This window comes from Ambystoma mexicanum, chromosome 1p (genome assembly GCF_040938575.1).
Source record: "Ambystoma mexicanum isolate Mex_15411 chromosome 1p, UKY_AmexF1_1, whole genome shotgun sequence".
In the NCBI taxonomy this organism is placed as follows: Eukaryota; Metazoa; Chordata; class Amphibia; order Caudata; family Ambystomatidae; genus Ambystoma; species Ambystoma mexicanum.
In genome coordinates, this window is record NC_090921.1 from 1,037,952,908 (window position 1) to 1,037,968,627 (window position 15,720).

The 15,720-nt window shown below is 46.2% G+C and overlaps 1 long non-coding RNA gene across 1 annotated transcript in view; it reads right to left on the reverse strand.

The window, feature by feature from the left end:
* Positions 1-5,032: 5,032 nt before the first annotated feature.
* LOC138447796 (uncharacterized) overlaps positions 5,033-15,720 on the reverse strand; it is a 54,788-nt gene continuing 44,100 nt past the window's right edge. Inside the window, exon 2 of the long non-coding RNA XR_011259952.1 lies at positions 5,033-9,110. This is a non-coding gene — a long non-coding RNA (uncharacterized lncRNA). The remainder of the gene's footprint in view (positions 9,111-15,720) is intronic.

Consider the following 15,720-nt stretch of genomic DNA (forward strand, 5'->3'; position numbering starts at 1 on the left):
ACACCTCAGGCCTCATTAGGACCCTGGCGAAATGGGTTTAACGGTGCCAGAAAAAGGTGCCGGCGCCATTAAACCCATTTCACCCTATTACGAGGTCCCCTTGCGGGACCCGCAAAGGACGTCTGGTCTGACCAGACGTCCTTTGCGGGCCCCACGAGGGGACCAGGGAGCTAACAACGGACCCGTTATTAACGGGCCCGTTGTTAGCTCCCTCCCCATTCCAGGTCCATGGAATGGGCAATTACCGGGTCCGGCAAGGTCTGCATGACCCGGTAATTGCCCATTCCATGGACCCGGTAAAATGTAATTACCGGCAGCAACTGTGCCCTTATTAAGGGCACGGCTACTGCCAGGGTCCTAATGAGGCCCCTCATATCTTTACCTCCTTCATATCCTTTCTTGTTTCTGACAGCACACACCTCATTATTGGGCTGTTCAAGCTTCATGTTCCTCATGTAGTGAGCTGTTTGTTCTACACTGCGGGTCAGCTCCATAGCTTGCTCCAAAAAAAAAGTCCTTCACTAGAAGCTTCTGTTGAACTTTGATGCTATTGGTGCACATTACCAATTGGTCCCTAATCAAGGAGTTTGCTAGGGGATCAATCTCGCAGGTGGGACTTAGTGTGCAAAGTGCCACTACATAGCTCTCCACAGACCCAAGTGGGTCTTGGCGTCTCTGGAAACACTTATGATGCTCAAAAGTTACATTTTTCTTGGGCATATAGTATTCTTGAAGTTTCCTGATTGCAATTGTGAAGTGATCGAGGTCACCAGCCCCAACACCCTCAAGCTCTGGTAAGCCATCAGATGCACTGTGTCCGTCTGTGCGTAGGTTGTGAAGCAGGAGGACCTGCTTCCTTACGAGTGTGAACTAGACCCCTCCCATCACAAGCATGTAGGTTTCAAACATTTTCCACCATCTGTCCCATTTGACTGGAAGGGTGCTGGGTTCAGCAAGAAAGGGTGCAGGAGGGGGAATTACTGCAGCAGCCAACATACAGCCATAGGTTCCAAGGGCTGTACCCTTGTGCTCTTTTACTTTGTTTTAATTTTTTTGAAATATCGTTATTCCTCTAAAAGGTCTGCTACTGTACATGTGTACTGTTTCCTTCTCTCCAATGCTGCCACCTGATCCACTTCAAGCGCCTACGTTCTCCCGCTCGCTCATTTGAGGGACGACGATGCTATCGATGCACGGCCTAGACGGCCTAGCAACACGTCCCTGTTGGTAAGAGCCCTGATCACTGAACATGCTCTTCAGCGTGTAGAGTGGTCCTTTCCTCTGATGATGCAGCAAGCGTGTTCGGGTGCTTGACCGCAGTGGAGGGCTTGGGTCTAGGGCTAATGCACGCACCCTCAAGGCCCCCCAAATCATGGTTGACACCAGGTTGGGGCGCTCAGCACCCCTCCACTGATCCCCGCGTTGTGTCCCTCACTCTGCATCTCTTCCCCATGGAGCGCGAAGATGTCGGCACAGCAGTCGCTGCCCAAAAGTGAAGGGGGTCCTCTGTGGGCTCCGTTTGCCCCCTTCAGGGACATGCCCATGTCCCTGACATCTCGTCACAGTGATGAGGCGAAGCCGCAGGATTAAGAAGATGCTTTGTTGAGCTTGCAGGGCGCAGCTTCTGCTGTGGCTTCAACCATCAACTGAAACACATAGGAGCAGCAGATGAGGTGGGAGTGATGAATGGTTGCAGTAGGAATGCACTTATAAAGAGGACTCCAATGTTGCAAGTTTTGGATGAGGGTGCAAACATTTCAGGCAGTGAGGGGGTAGGAGACAGGAGAGTACGGTTGGCACTGGAAGCTGGGAGGTGATTACTTTGGTTTGGAGTTCAGGATGAGGCAGTGAAGAGCCATCCAGTTTCAGGATGAGGCAGTAGATAGCTATCCAGTGATGGATTTCAGTGAGACAGTTGGTAATCCATTCCATGATGGCAGACTTGAAGGAGGGAAAGGATAAGAATATGTGCGTGTTATCAACAAAGCGATTTCATTTAATTTATTTATAAAGCAATAACCATTCCAGAACAAAAAGAACTTGGAATACAGAACACAGGAAGTCATGGCCAAATAAACATAACATTGTCCATCGGTTACAGGATCTTATGAGCCATCGCCCTATGGTCAAGGAATGCTCTTTCACTATCAACGCTCTGTCTGATGAGTTAGAAATCATTTCAGTCATTTCAACTATGCAGCCAGGGCTTTCTTCTTCGGCTCTGGTGGCAATCTAAATGCCTCGTTCCTCTGTACGTCCAACGCCAATGAGAAAGAGTAAAGCTAAAATGTGAAATGATGCATCTTACATTATTTTTTTATTTTTTATTATGCAATTAGTTTAATTCATTAAAACTTTAAGCACATTTCATATAAAAAGAAAAATAAAGAAGTTATTAAACAAATGTCAACAAACTGTCTTACAAAATCAAAATTATATATATAACATTTCCACTTAATTATATTACAAAACAGTAAAAGGAAAATCGTTAGTAAACAAATCTCTCAGTTTGAGATTACATTCAAATACATTATTTTTTATCTTTACTGTTGCGTCCTCTATTTGAATCTTTTTCCATATGTGATAAGCTGCTGATGTTACTACCACAGAAGTGGCCCCGTGTAAAACAGACCAAAATTGCTCCCCCCCATAATCCTCCGGGATCTCTCAGAAACTTTCCGTAACCCCTAACATACATAAGCAGCAAGGAATTACATTGGGTCAAGATATGTCTACTGGTTTCCATCGCTGCGTTACAGAGTCTACGATGTTCAATCTTACATTATTAAACTGCAGCATAAAGGGCAGTTGCTACCCCTGGGATCTTTCTTGCGACCCCAAATTGAAATGTAAAAACAGAAGCTGGACTGGGCTGCAGTCAATGGCAATGGCGTAGCGGGTAGAAGTGGGTGAGCCAAAGATTTAATGGGTAGGGCCGGGCCAGGGCCAAGCCTGAGGGTCAGGTCTGGCTCTAGGAGCCTGCCATGGCCTGAGCCTGGGGAATGGCTGCCAAAATGCCTTCTACAAAGCACTGTACATAGAGCATATTTACATGTTGATAAATGTGTACCGAAGTTGATACCCATTTCTTTACCTCGGCAGGATGAAAGGCTGAGTTTATCTTGCTGGGTTTGAGAACCTACAACCAGTATAACACACACATCACAGAAATGAGTGCTCAACCCGCTGAGCTATCTTACCAGCTAGGGTGTACTGCTTAAAATGCTGCTTACCACGGTAGATCACTGCTCCTTCGTGGAGTTTCCTACTTGTCATGCCTGTGCAGCTCCCTTTTGGTGCCCGGGTCCCCTTGATTGGGTGCTGCTGGCAGCGGGTGATTGGTTGTGGAGCTGATACCCATTCTGCTGTCCGAAAGGTGCTAATAGCCCCTTTTGTCCAGTATCCACTTAGTGGCACCTGAGTTTCCCTGCAAGTTCCCCCCATACTTGTTACCTTGGACCCCTGACTGCATGGCCTTTTGTCCATTATGGGTGCCAGGACACATTTCTTTTTTCAGTGGCAGAGCCTTTCATATACATGATGGAACATTTCCAACTCAAAGAGCTTGCAAAGCACCAATTACTTTACAAAACTAAGCTAGTTAAAGTGAGCAATACAAAGCGCCCATTTAAAGATTTGTTTATATCCATTATGTCTACTATCTTGATATGCAAAACAATAACGTTGCTTTAAATCAATAATTAAGTGTTTTCAACAAAATGAAAAATGTAAGAAAAAAGGACAGAGTATGGTCCACGGCATCAGAGCAGCACAGTGCAGCCATGGTAAATGCGCTGAGCGATACCGCGGCAGAAGGAGTGAACTTACAACGTGTGCTGTTGGTTTCAGGAAGCGGTGGAGCAGAACGTGCTCTCCCGTGCAGGGTATTTCGAGTCAGGCGGCTATAATACATGCAAGCACTTTTTTTTTTAAATGGAAGAAATAGATGAGCACCTGGTGTGGCTCATGGCTGGCCTCAGCTTTGGTCAGGCATGGGCCTGAGATGGGGGTCAGGCCAGAGCCCTACTGGGCTTGCCCAGATCTAGTAGCGGGTGTTTGGGTGTTGTGACTAAAAGCATGTGACACAGGGCCTGTGCCTAGTCACATGTGGTGGGTGATCTCCCATGTGACCCTAAATGGGCGGAGCGGCTTCCAGCTCGCCAGTCTCGAGTCAACCATCTCTTAGGTCTGCTGATGCTGTCAAGATTGTAAGCATGATGGTGCTGATGCTGTCAAGTCTTGCTTTCTTTCTTCGAGCCAGAATGGCTTGTGGTTTGGATGGCTGGACAGGCATACGAAAGGAGAAAGTGCAAGTGCCAGAATGGAAAAAGCTGTCAGCTGAGAAACCAGTACTGGCTGCAGTTGCCAGTGACACAAGTAACAGGAGGGCACTTGGCAACTATGGGTGACTTGTGACATACTCCCAACTTTGAACACTGTTTGCATCATTCTGCATACACATCCCCTTTCACAACCGTGCTGGCAAAGAATGTAATTAAACTAAAAGGCGTCCATGTAATTATTTTATGCCTCCCACTCCTAACAACGCACCACCTGCTTGAAACTAAGTAGGCCTACAGGGAAAACCCATTCAGCTGAAGCGTTGCTGTGTTGTGATTGCATTCACACAAGGGGAGGCCATGCATATTTATCTCAGTCACATTGCGCTCACCGCCCACTTGTCCTGTCGGTTCATGGACAACTGTGCATTGCCCACCGCCTCCACTCCCATTTGAACCCTGCAACCCATGTGAGCAGGAAACAAATAAATGGTTTTCTGCACGTACAACAAAACGAATTCTCCCGCATCTGACGGTAAACGTACCTTACCTTCAACAGCCATTCTCTCAGCTCAGCTAGTGTCCCTACTCCACACGTTGCAAGACATGTTTTACACTCTACATACCTGGAGAATAACTATTCACTAAAGCCCAGGGTCAGCACTACTCCACTTCGGATGTAACCTTAGAGACCCTTGAAGACCCTTCGTTCTGGTTCACAATGCTCTTATCATCAACACCTTCCAAAGAAATTAAAGTCAAACTTTTTTATTTATCAAAACACATTTGTTTGTAATTAAATATGACTACATTTTGACAAGTATTGAAGTACATGGCACACTTTAATGACAGCCTTCCGCAGTGTTCATGTCTTAGTGTTATTGTGTCATGATTAAGGCAGAGCACCATTGGTTGGAGCACCGATTGTCTCATATTTTGGTCCAGTCCCCACTTTTGCAATCTCTTCACATCATACTCACTTTATGGTCTGTTCAATACACTGGGCCCAATAAAATGCCCCATCATTCTCAGTTCTTTCTTTGTTAATGATATATCTAACTTCTTGGTGACGTTTGGTGAAGTGAAAAATGTTCACATGTGTGCTATATGGTTTCCCAACTCACTAAAGCTCGGCCTACCGTGGATCCTGAGAAGCAGAGACTAGAAAGAGCAGCTGGCTGTAGTGCTCACAAAACATGAAGTGGTACAGCACCTCAGATTATCTTCTGGTTGGACTTGTGTTAGCCAGTTGCTGTTTCCAGTCTGTGGCCAGACGATTGGTAGGCACTGGATGTCTGCATTTTGGGGTTTAGGCCTCTTCGGAATGATCTTTCTGTAAAACATGAAGTGGTACAGCACCTCTGATTATCTTCTGGTTGGACTTGTGTTAGCCAGTGGCTGTTTCCAGTCTGTGGCCAGACGATTGGTAGGCACTGGATGTCTGCATTTTGGGGTTTAGGCCCTTTCAGGATGCTCCTTCTGTTTACAGTTTAGCCCGAGTGATGTACAATAGTCCAGGATGTTGTGTTGGACATCTGCTTACATTCACAGAACTTTAATAATATGGGCCTATACACACTGATATGAACATTACACGTGGTGATCCATTCTTGTATGAAATGTGTATTATATTACAGTAATATCATAACCATACATATGTTTCTTAGTGTACTGAGGAACAATGCTATGTGCTGCCCTTTCTGTTTTGTCAAGGGGTGAAAGATTGTGTGCCATCACTTCCCATGATGTCACTTGGGGGTGAGGTCAAATAACATCACTTCATGTGATGTCATCAGAGGTCAGGGGTCATATGATGTCACTTCCGCTACCCCTTGAATTTTGGTGAAATGACGTCGCTGACAAAGATCCAGTCAGACAGATACTGTGGAGCAAGACCATTGACAGCTTTGTAGATTAGGTTAAGGTATTTAAAAAGAAAGTGATTGTGTATGCACGGCCAACCAGTATGGTATGATGTCGGTAGGCAGAAGTGTAGGAGGATCTGGGTAGGTTGTAGAGAGTGTGGTTAATGAAAATTATGGCTTTCTCTAGAGGGAGGCAAGATTAGAGAGGATGTCCAAGGAGTAGGCACAAGCAGAAGTTGATTTTGCTGAGCACAAGGGTGGAGATTAGAATTTGAATGCCGACTTGAGTAAGAAATTGACACATTTTCCAAATGTTGAGAAGGTTAATAGGAGCAGCAGATGAGGTGGGAGTGATGAATGGTTGCAGTAGGAATGCACTAATAAAGAAGACTCCAATGTTGCAAGCTTTGGATGCGGGTGCAAACATTTCAGGCAGGGTGGGGATAGGAGACGCGAGAGTACGGTTGGCACTGGAAGCCGGGAGAAGATGACTTTGGTTTGGAGTTCAGGATGAGACAGTAGATAGCCATCCAGTGATGGATTTCAGTGAGACAGTTGGTAATCCATTCCATGATGGCATACTTGAAGGAGGGAAAGGATAAGAATATGTGCGTGTTATCAACAAAGTGATTTCATTTAATTTATTTATAAAGCGCAGCAGGCCCCGAAGTCGTAAGGGTGCAAGCCTAGAAAGAGTACAAACACAAAGACAAAACAAGCACAACCTATACCTAAAAAGATGGCGAGAAACTCAAATACACACCAAGGAAGCCGGTAGAAGAGCCAGGAATTACCTGAAGAGATATGTCTTCAAATTACATTTGAAGAATTCCATACTTCTCAGGACATGTGGCAGGGCATTCAATGCCCTAGTTGCTGCCGCAAAGAAAGAACATTTCCCCACTGTGATTAATTTGGTTCTGGGCACAGAGAGCAAGTTGGTGTAGTTAGATCTGTGTTCTCTGTGAACGGCCTTTTTGGTTAGATTCTCTGCCAGATATTCCAGATAGTTGCCTGATAGACATTTGTGTGTTATTGTGGTGAGTAATCAGTGCAAGAATATTGCATCCATAGCTAGCCAGCGTAACCTCCTTCAAGCATGAGAACCATGATCTCTCCGAGTCAGTCCATCCACCACTCTTACCATGCTATTGTGGATTGCCTGAAGTTTAGTTATATCACCGTTGTTGATGCCTATGAAGAGGCTATAACCAGTTGCAACAGAGCCCCAAATGCAAAAAATAAATAAAATAAATAAAAAATCCATCTTTGAGCTGAGGATCGTCCGGGCCACAGTAATGCAATTTGTCTTTGACAAGAATGGACAAATCATCTTCCATAATTGGATGTAATGGACTGATCTAGAGACCATGCTATTCAACAGGGGCCACATACTCAATGTCTGTACCAAATATACCTCAGTGTCTTGACATTCCCCTGTGTGTTGATCCTGCAGTCTGCAGCCATAAAGTGCAGATATTTGGGACTCAAGTCTGGCCCTGGTACCCACAATCATGATTTCTGTCTTCCCATCATTGAGCACAAGCCCATTCTTTACCACCCACACCTGTATTACTGAGTAGACTCTATTGATGTTCTGCGAGTCCATCTGATATACGCAGGACAAGGGAATGACGCACTGCATATCATCTGCGTAATTAGTAAACTTGATTCCCTTATCCTCAAGCAGATGACCTAACGGTAAGGTGAAGATATTGTAAAGGGATGGAGAAACACAGCCTCCTTCTGGGACCCCGTACAGTGTCTGCCTCTGCAATGCCACTACAGACTATTGCTGAACAGTTTTGCAGAAATGGTTTCACCCAAGTTGCTGCGGAGTTGGAAAAAGCAGCTACCTTCTGAAGCCTCTCTGTCAGCATGGCATGATCAACTAAGTCGAACTCTGCGGACAGATCTAGTAGCGTAAGTGATACTAGCTGCCCCCTATCAAAAGATTGTAAAGATTGCAAAATGATTGACTTCAGATGCAATAGGGCTGTTTGAGTAGGTGCCCGCCTCAAAATCCTGAATGTGCTAGTTATTATTGTTAGTATTTGTTAGTTAAGCTCTCCCTATCTAGTAATCGTTCAGTGCCCAGGCGAAGAGCTGTTCCCACGCTAATCTTAGTGACCTATCTCTTAGAGCCTGCAAGTGCTCGTGAAGATGGGGAAATGATTGTTCTATGGCCAAAACAAATGCGGTGTAATATACGCGTACCCTCCTTCTTTTTAGGTACTTTGGCCTTCTTATATGATATACAAATTGGTGTGATAGGGCCACAGGGGTGTTATCATCTGTGGGCAGCATCTACTCCTGGGCAGAGCACACTGTTAGTTACTTCACTTTCTAAACAATACAATGATATGCGGTACCTGCATGTGCGAGAGAAAGTAGAAGAAAAACATACAAGTGTTTTATATGTGTGTGTGTAACATCCAAGCTTGTTCCATAATGTCCTTCAATCAGTGGTGGCCTTGGCATGGCTGGGGCTCAGGGAACTGGGGCTGGGTTGGACAGAATTTTGTTTACTTTGTGATCTCGTGACCATGGGGTGGGCTATGGGCAAGTGTCCAAAGTCTATGGCAGTGTTTGTTACTGAGGAGTGGTCAGGGGCAGTGACACAATTGTCCTCAGTGGCGGTTGCTGTATCCTTGTCTGTAGCCGGCATTGTTGATGTTGTTGGTCTTGTAATGGCCCTGTCGTCAATGCTAGGGCGGGTCTGATGTTTGTAGGTCTTCACGTCGTGTAGGTGATTCCAGGTGCGCTTATCATGTAGCTTTACTGCTCTGGGATCCACTGCCTCTACCAAATGGGGCCTGGTAAAGCGTGGGCTGTTCCACTTTCTATTGAAGTTGCGGAGGAGCACGTGATCTCCCTCCGCAATAGTGCGTAGTCCTTCCTTCTCTTGTTCCTCATTGGTGTCTTCTTGTTGAGAGCTCTTCGACCCGTCCCGCCTGCGCTCGAGCTGTTGAGATACAAAGGCGACACTAGTAATCAAGGAAGACACATATTGATACATTTCATCACCAAAAACATTTGCAGTTTTGTCATGGTCAGTAAAGGCTCTTGATGTTGGCGTTAAAGGAAGGCGCATTTGACGTCCTGTCACCACCTCGTGGGGAGTTAGGTGGTGATCAGATCCTGGCCTATTCCTCAGCTCAAATAGAGCCAGCGGAAGGCAGTACAACCAGCTCTTTTTAGTTGTCTGCTGAATTTTTGCAATTTCCTCCTTTAATAGGCCATTCAGGCGTTCACATCTACCGTTGGCCTGTGGATGGTATGCACATGCAAATTTATGTTTAATACCCAGCAAAGATGTGATGTGCTCAAACATTTCATTAGCAAAGTGTGGGCCGTGGTCCGACCGCAACACTTCGCAAACACCCCACCTGGGGAAGACCTCTCTCACTAGAAATTTAGCTTCTCTAAACGCATCCGTGTGTGAGCAGGGTCCGGCCTCGATCTACTTGGAAAATGGACATACCACTACAATCATCTACCTATGTCCTTGACATACATTGATCATATCAATGTAGTCAATATGAAGGTGTAGGAAGGGTCTTTATGGCCAGGGTATAGTACCTTTTATCACTTGCAGTGTGTGACCGGCCGTAAACTGTTGGCATGTGAGGCAGTTGCTGATGAAATTAGTGACATGAGAATTTAACTCGGGGCAGAACCAAGCCTCCCTAATTCGTGCTGCAATCACTCCCTTTCCTGTATGTGCTGGATGATGACTCTGGGCCAGGGCGGTGTTCAAAAGTGCCAATGGCATGACCACCTTTCCAGTATTATTTTGACGCCACAGCGCGTCTGTTGGGGACATCGTACATCCTCTCTTTACCCACAATTCTTTTTCTGCCATTGGTGCAGCTGCCTGCAACTCCATTATCTGTGTTACAGGGAGATGAGTGTACCCCTCCTTCATCATCATTTGTTTTACCGTTGACCTCCCCCTCCCTCTTTCTGATTCTGGGGGGATCCATATTTCACCAACATACGCAGCATGCTTGGCATGTGCGTCTGCTATTTCATTACCGTTTGAGATATAGTCATCTCCATTAGTGTGTGCTTGACACTTAACCAAAGCTATCTCTTGGGGGACGTTAATTAATTCAATCAATTCTGCTAGCAAGAGGGCATGTTGTACTGGGGTGCGATCAGCTGTTCTAAACCCCCTTCTCTGCCATTTTATTAACCTGGTGTTCACCGTTGAGGTGACATATGCGCTGTCAGAGTATATAGTAACTCTTTTGTCAATACTTTCCTTTAGTGCCAAAATCAGTGCAACCAATTCTGCTGCCTGAGCCGAATAATGCTGCGGTAATTGCACGCATTTTACTGGGACATACATCAAATCATCCGTCATTTTACCTACTGCTGCCCCAGTTCTCCTTATCCCATCGCTCTGATCAATGGTTGATGACCCATCAATGTACATTATCTCACCCCCCTTAAGGGCATTCTCCTCCACCTTCCTTCTGCTGGAGTACATTTCAATAGTCTGTGTGCAATCGTGGGCATAATCACCTTCCTCAACAACTTCTGCTATGAATCTGGCTGGGTTTACGTTACTGCACCTGACAATTGTCAATTCAGGTCTGCATAAGATAATTTTGTAACCTGACGCCCTCTGTCTGGTCAGTGTGGACTTAGGTTTGTTCAAAATTGCAAAAAGTGCATGTTCCACAAATAATGTGGTGGGGCACCCCATTGTTATCGATGATGATTTTTCCGCCGCAAATGCAGCTGCGGCGAGGCCTTGTTCACAAGGGAAATGTCCTAACATGACAAGGTCCAAGTGACCGCTGTAGAAAGCTATTGGCTTGTGTCCCATGCTAGTTTTCTGAGTTAATACTGCTTTCATTACTGCTGAGTCGCAATGTGAAAAAATTAAAAATTGATGTTCGTAATTTGGAGTGGCTAGTACGGGAGCTGTGGATATGGCGTGTTTCAACTCATCAAACGCCTCTTTCTTTTCTCTCGTCCACCCCAACCTCTTGTCCCCCTTTTGTGCCTCTCTTAATGCTTCGAGTAGGGGTCCTATGCATGACCTATAGTCGAAACCCATGCTCTACAGTAGTTGCATAGGCCCAGGAACTGTTGCAGCTCCCTCACAGTTTGTGGTTGTGGTGTGTTGGTTATGGCTTGTGCTCTTTGTGGTGAAATGTTTCTTCCGTGCTGGGATATTAGTTGGCCAATGTATAGTACCTGTTCCTGACAGTACTGTAACTTTTCCTTGTCTACCTTGTACCCCTTTTCAGCCAACACTGTCAGCATTTTTACTGAGTCTTCCCTGCACCTCTCCTCAGTTGTGCTGCAAATTATTATGTCGTCAACATATTGCAGCACCGTGCTTTCCATTTCAATTTTTCCCAAATCCATCTGTATGTAACGCTCACCTGGCTCCCACGGAGGCGCTGGTCTGGGTTGCTGTGGCCTCTTCAAGCGTGATGCGCAGAATTCGGACCACCGATTGAACAGGACCCCCAAATCTTGCTTGTCTGGCCCGTAGGAATATCCTTCTGCAGATGAGAAAGGAGATTAACTGTCTGCTGAATAGTGTGCTTGCTTCCCCCTTTCCCCCTTCGTTTTTCTCTGACTTCCTCCAAAACCCCCGGTTTAAGCTCACCTTATGGTTTGGAAGGATGATCTCTCGATCCTGCTTCTGGTGCAGGGGTGCGCGTTCGTCCAGTTACTTCACTGGTCTTCAGAATGGCGCTGGCCAATCCACTTGACTTTTCTGAGCGATACACCGTAAGTATGAAGATGCAAAAGTTCAAGTGTGAGCCTCCTTTTATGTTGTTTTTCCTAACCTGTGATCTGTCCTTTATTTCAGGTGCAGAACAAAGGCGATGCGTTGAGGGGTTAAATTGCCGGTGGTAAAATCAGGTGAGTTAGTGATGAGGGTGACCTCTCTAAATGTCTTTATAATTCCCCAGTAAAGTCTTTTGTCCTTTCCCCATAGGGGCCGGGGTGTGGTACCTGCCAAAGATGCGGCGCCGACCCGAGATGTGGAATGGTTCACCAAGAAAAGCCGGTAAGTAATATGGCTGAAAATCCGGCTTTCCTCTTGTGTTCCCTTGCTCACCTTTTGTCTCTTCTTCTCTCCCCTAGGTGCAGAGATGTGGCGACCGGTGCTGAGAGCCGCGATGGAGCCGGGCGGCGTCTCGGGAACAGGTGAGTGAAGCGCAGCACTGCAGCGAGCAACGCAGTGCTTTTAAATGGAAGTCTTCCTTCAGGAATGCTGGCGTGAAGATTCCGGATGCAGGTAAGAAGGTTGAATAAGTTCTTGGTTTTCACCTTTCTCTTCTCTTCTTTCCTTACAGGTGTTCCAGGTTTGAGGCGGGTGTGGCTGGAGTCCAGGTGCAGGAGCAGACATGGTGAGCCTTCAGCTGCTGGGATGCAGAACAACGCGAAGCACGTGTGGCTGTCCGGGCGTGGCTTAAATAGCCTTGGAAGAAGTTCCAGGTGAGTATTCTTCCACAGCCCAACCCAAGTAACAAAATAGTTCCTTCAGAAAAATAGTCCCTCCTAAGCCTCATTTGGCTTGGTTCTTCATGCAGCATGGTCTGCTTCAGGTAAGTGCACCAAACACTTCCCCTTATGAGCCTGGCGCCTATGGCGCCAGGACTGATGTCCAACATGAGCCTGGCGCCAACGGCGCCAGGACAGAGTCTAAAGAGCCCCTATAAAGGGCCGCTGGGCTTTTACCCGGGGGCGTGATGCCTGCTCCCGGGGGTGCTGGGCCTGGCTTGGTGCTCCGGGGGTAGGCATCATGACAGCACTCCCCCCCAAGGGCCCTCCCAAGGTCGTTCCCTCAGGAGGTTTCGGTTTGTTCGGGAAATTCCGATGGAACCTTTTTACTAGTGAGGTGCATGTACGTGGTCGCTGGGTTCCCAAGATCTTTCCTGAGGCCCGTACCCCTTCCAATCAATTAGATAGAAACGTTTTGATTTTGAGATCTTAGAGTCCAAAATGTTCTTCACCTCGAATTCAGGCTCCCCATCTATCTGGATTGGTTCTGGTGGCTTTATTAATCTGGTTCCTGGTTGCACTGGTTTCAAAAGCGACACATGAAAAACAGTGTGAAGCCGCATGTTAGCTGGTAGATCTAGCTTGACTGCCACTGGGTTCATTATAGCTTTGATCGAGTAAGGGCCTAAATACCTTGGATTAAAAGTCCGAGGTCCCTTGAGCGATAAGTGTTTGGTAGCCAACCATACTTGATCCCCTATTTGGTAAGGAGGCGCCTCCTTTCGATGCAGATCCGCATTCTTTTTGTATTTCCCTTTTGCATGTTGTAAGTGTGCAGTAGCATCCTTGAAGGCTTGAGTAATCGTAGAATGCAAATGGTCCACTGCGGGCATTTCGAGGCTCAAAGGTGTGTCCAAGTCTGAAGTACGAGGGTGATGTCCATATAGGGTATAAAAGGGGCTCTGACCAGTTCCAGAGTGTATCGAGTTATTGTATGCATATTCAGCCACCCATAAAATATCCTTCCAATTACCCTCCGATTGGTGCAACATACATCGTAGATATTGTTCAAGGGTCTGGTTCGTTCTCTCCGTCTGACCATCGGTCTGTGGGTGGTGGCTGGTTGAGAATCTTAAGTCGTTTTGTGCCAGTTGACAACACTTTTTCCAAAAATGAGAAATAAACTGGCTTCCCCGATCGGAGATTAGTATGGACGGGAATCCATGCAGACGGATGATATTTTCGAGGAATTCCTTGGCAAGAACAAAAGCTGAAGGTAATCCTTTCAACGGAATAAAATGGGCCATCTTGGAAAATAAATCCACCACAACCAGAATAGTATTGTATCCATTACAAGAGGGCAGGTCCGTGATAAAATCTAGTGACAAGGTGTGCCAAGGTGCAGGTGGAATGTCTAAGGGTTGAAGAAGACCGGCGGGTTTTGTTTTTTGACCTTTGTTTTGGGCGCAAACTCCACAGGACATCACGAAAGATTTAATATCCTTTCGCCAGGACGGCCACCTGCATTGTCGTTTAATTTTTTCCTCTGTTTTGGCAATGCCAGGATGTCCTTCCATCAGAGTATCGTGATGACGGGAAATAACCAGTTCTTGCAATTCCTTTTCTGGTAAAAATAAACGTCCTTGGAAGTAAGGTAAGCCATTGTTGATTGAAAAGTCAGTCCCCCTTTTGATCCAATCCTGCAAGGCTGAAGAGTCCAGGAATAGTTTTACCCGTGCTTGAATGTCTTCAAGGGTTTGTAAAGTGGTTATCCCCAAGATTCTTTGTTCGGGAATTATCGGCACAGGTTCTGAGTTTGTGTCTATTTCTCCCATTCCAATTCGAGATAGCGCGTCCGCTTTGCCATTCTTACAGCCGGGACGGTAAGTGATTACAAAATCGAACTCAGCAAAGAATAAAGCCCATCGGAGCTGTCGTGAAGACTGAGCCTTGGCAGTTTTTAAATATTGTAAATTTCGGTGATCAGTGATCACGGTGATGGTATGCCTGGCACCAGGAAGATAATGCCGCCAAGCCTTAAAGGCAGACTTAATGGCTAATAATTCCTTATCGGTGATTGCATAATTTATCTCCAGCGGCGAGACCTTTCTGGACCAAAATGCTACGGGGTGCAGTTGGTTGGTTTCGGGGTCTCTCTGAGACAGGACAGCTCCCATGGCTAAGTTGGATGCGTCGGTTTCGACTATATATGGGAGATCAGGACGCGGGTGTTTCAAAATAAGTGCGGAGGTAAATTTAGCTTTTAATTCCTGAACGGCCTGTTCAGCTTCCTCGGTCCATTCAAAACATTTATTCTTCCGCAAGAGTGCAGTGATGGGTTGCCCCACCCGTGAAAATTCCGGGATAAACCTGCGATAAAAATTGGCAAAACCAAGCATGCTTTGGACACCTTTCACCGAACTAGGTGATGGCCATTTGAGGATGGCATCCACTTTCCGTGAGTCCATTCGGACCCCTTTAGGTGTCAGGATGAATCCAAGAAACTCAACCTCGGTGGTAGGGAAAACGCATTTTTCCAGCTTTGCAAACAGTTTGTGCTGGCGCAATTTCTCAAGGACGGCCCTGACATGTTTTCTGTGATCTGATTCCGAAGAGGAGTACACCAGAATGTTATTGATATATACGACAACACAGACATCGATGAGTTCCTGAAGGACATCGTTAATGAAGAATTGGAAGGCAGCAGGCGCGTTGCACAACCCGAAAGGCATCACCTGGTATTCGAATAGTCCATATTTTGTACGGAAGGCCGTTTTCCATTCGTCGCCTTATTTTACTCGTACCAGATGATAAGCCCCCCGGAGATCTAACTTGGTGCATATGCAAGCGTCCTTCACCTGGTCAAGGAGTTCAGGGATCAAAGGCAGAGGATAACTATTTTTAACAGTTATCTGGTTCAATGCGCGGTAATCGATACAAGTTCTAAGGTCGCCTTCTTTTTTTGGCACGAAGAACAAAGCCGAGGATGCCAGAGACTTTGACGGGCGAATGAAACCATTGGCTAGGTATTGATCTAAATATTGTCTCAAATGCAGATTCTCTGGCTCAGTAAGGGCATAAATCCTGCTACAAGGGGG